Source organism: Austrofundulus limnaeus, unplaced genomic scaffold, assembly GCF_001266775.1.
Source record: "Austrofundulus limnaeus strain Quisiro unplaced genomic scaffold, Austrofundulus_limnaeus-1.0 Scaffold231, whole genome shotgun sequence".
NCBI lineage: Eukaryota > Metazoa > Chordata > Actinopteri > Cyprinodontiformes > Rivulidae > Austrofundulus > Austrofundulus limnaeus.
This window is the reverse complement of record NW_013952633.1, coordinates 751,383-754,381: the sequence shown is the minus strand read 5'-3', so window position 1 is coordinate 754,381 and position 2,999 is coordinate 751,383. Positions and strand designations below refer to the sequence as shown.

At 42.5% G+C, this 2,999-nt stretch overlaps 1 protein-coding gene and 1 pseudogene across 2 annotated transcripts in view; one reads left to right on the top strand and one right to left on the bottom strand.

Annotated features, from left to right (window-relative positions):
- LOC106525531 (sodium- and chloride-dependent betaine transporter-like) overlaps positions 1 to 1,040 on the bottom strand; it is a 9,556-nt pseudogene extending 8,516 nt beyond the window's left edge.
- The window catches only part of jakmip2 (janus kinase and microtubule interacting protein 2), a 21,605-nt gene continuing 19,248 nt past the window's right edge, over positions 643 to 2,999 (top strand). For both annotated transcript variants that reach the window (XM_014019799.1, XM_014019800.1), the window contains exon 1: positions 643 to 816. The gene's annotated coding sequence lies outside the window, so the exon portion shown is untranslated. The remainder of the gene's footprint in view (positions 817 to 2,999) is intronic.

Sequence of the window (2,999 nt, the reverse complement as noted above, 5' to 3'; positions counted from 1 at the left end):
GGCAAATATAATCAGTTTCGCAAGGGAGGCCTGGGCCGAAAGGGCAACCTGTACATGCATGTTTTTGGTCTGTGAAACCACAGTAGCTACCCAATGAAAATCCATGCAGACATATGGAGAACATGCAGACTCCACACAGAAGGACCCCTGGTCTGATGGTCTGAACCGGAGACTGAATCCAGGACCTTCTTGCAGTGAGGCAATTCATGCTGCCACTTTTTTTTTTCATATTTATTTTGGAACTGCTTGTGTCTTGCCTGCATTCTGGGTCCAATGAACAGGACTGACTGAAGGACAGATAACACAAGACAGGAAAAAGCCCAAGATGTTGATGTAGGTTTGAAGTTTCTTGAAAATGTCTATAAAATTCCAACCAAATGAAACTTTGGAAGCCAAACTCTGAAACACATCCTATAAGATAAATGGAAATAAAACAATAATGTTCTACAGGAAGTTTATTGTGGGCAATCCCCTGATCAAACAGGAGCAATTCAAGCATGTGTCTTCATTATTTCTCAGAATCTGACGTGTGCAAATAAACAATCGTGGGGGAGATGGGGGGATTTTCTGCTCCGTGCTCGTGGGGGAAGCTGCCAGGCTGTAAATTCAGTGAGCTCATCCTGGCTGCACGGAGAGGAGGGCGGGGCTCCCAGCATCATCACCACCGGCCATCACTGCTTCATTGTACGAGCTGCTGCTGCTGCTGCTGCTGATCCAGACAGATCAGAGAGGAGGGAGCCGATCCGAACTAATAAACCACCATGGGTCGAGCTTTCTTAGGATGTCACACCTGACCTGATCAGGATTCATCAGGAGGTGAGTCACTGGAATTCGCGTTTTTATTTCCCTGCTCGCGGTCTGAATTACTCGGATAAGCGAGGCCTGCTGGTTGTTGGAGTCAGATTCACCTCAGCAGCATATGTTGTGAAGACGGGCTTATTAAAAGGCCTGCTGCTACAGAGCCGACCACCGCGTCTCGTCGGGGTTTGGGGGCTGGACGGGTCCGGGTTTGGCCGCAGAGCGGTGCTTTTAGTCTGCATGTCGGGGGCCTACACATCGGGAAGCCCACTGATGATGATGATGATGATGATGATGATGATGATGATGATGGAACAGCTTTTTTTATTTTTTATTTTTTACAGCCAAGCTGATGCTCCTGCATCAACATTCTCCTTCTTCGGTTCTATGCGCTTTATAGCCATTTTCCTGCACAGTTAAAGCACGAGCTATTTCCTGCTTTCCTCTCACACGGATATTTCCATCAATTGGCTATAATCAAGCATCAGATTCAGTTATAGTGTTTCTGCTCGACCGATTGGCCCACATTACWGAGCATGTTTAGAAAGGATGCTGCAGTGATGCTGCAAGAGGATGCTGGTCCTCTGTGACTGGTAGGGCCTTCTCACCAGGCTGTTCCATTGGTCTGATCTGACAAACCCACTGAGATGGGAAGGAAAGTGTCTCTCTGTTGGTTCAGGGTCATCCCTGATGTAGACCAGTCACTGTCCACRAGTTTAGTGTTTATGGATCGGCAAAAATGTGATGCAAAACCTGCAGAAAAATATGTAATATGATGTCATTAACAGTGTTTCAGATTGTGAGTTTTGTTGTTACCAATAAATATAAAATAAAAATAGACTATATAAATATATCTGATCCACCCAGGCATTATAATTCAGTTTTGGTTCCGTGCCTTTTAAATGGAGCAGTCATTTTGGCCATGCTTTCATAAATCTCTCAAATKTATTATGCATAGCTAAAATAATGTGGATAAAATTCCATGTCTGTCTGCCATAGGCATGCATTTTTGTGTTCAAGTCAGTGGTCTGTGTCAGTCATGTTAAATTGGGTTAACTTCGTTAGTTAATCACTTTTAGATGTCAACTCGATGTKTACTTTATGAAAGTTTAATTTAGCWAACAAAGCAGATGAATGAACACACTCATAAGTTATTAGTAAAGGGAAACTCATTTTTTGAATAAAAGCGCTGATTAGAGCCAAATCTACAAACTACAACCACAAATCATGTATTAAATGTGAACTTTGTCTAGTTCTGTTCACTTTCCTGATCTGTTTTAKTATTAACCTCAGGTACACAGATTTAAAGCCACTTCTGGCTTGAACTAAAGTATAATTAAAAAAAAAATCATGCCAAATCATCTTACATCACAACAGCATCCCAAACTGATTAAACTGAAGTTGCTCATTTATAATGATAGAAAGCTTGCATTAGTCTTTTGCTGATGCAATTGCATAACAAGGATTAGCAGGAAGCAGTCCTGAAATGTAGGAGTGAGTTTTGCTGCAAAAAAGACCAAGCCAGAAAGATAAAACTGGATGTGACATTTGGTGAAGCATTTAGGAACACATGGACATGAAATGACTGAAGAGATCTGGCCGTCTAGGTTGGTGATTAGAGAATGTTGGGATTTCTGCCCAACGTGTGTGTCGCAAACACAGCTCCTTCCCTTATAATACTCAATATGACATTTTTTTTATTGGCAAACATATAAATAACTCAGTTCAATAAAATGTTTGGATTCAAAATAGTATTTTTGAAGGTTACTGTAGCACTAATTTGCAAACATGTCCAGCTTTTTAAGTATTTTCTCTATTAATTTATTAATTTTCACTAATTTTGCTTCAACATTGACATCTCAAATGAGATAAAAAATATTTAAACAGGCRACAGTATCCATTGACAGTTTATGGAAAATATCATGGCGTACTTTTAGAAAAAAGATGTCCGTCCGTCCATCTTTTGCCGCTTATCTGGGGTCGGGTCGATGGGCAGCAGCCTAAGCACAGAGACCCAGACTTCCCTCTCTCCATCCACTTGGGCCAGCTCATCTGGGGGAATCCCAAGGCGTTCCCAGGCCAGCAGAGAAACATAGACAAACAATCCAGCATGTCCTGGGTCTTCCTCTGGGCCTCCTCCCAGTGGGACATGCCCGGAACACCTCGCCAGGGAGGCGTCCTGGAGGCATCCTAACCAGATG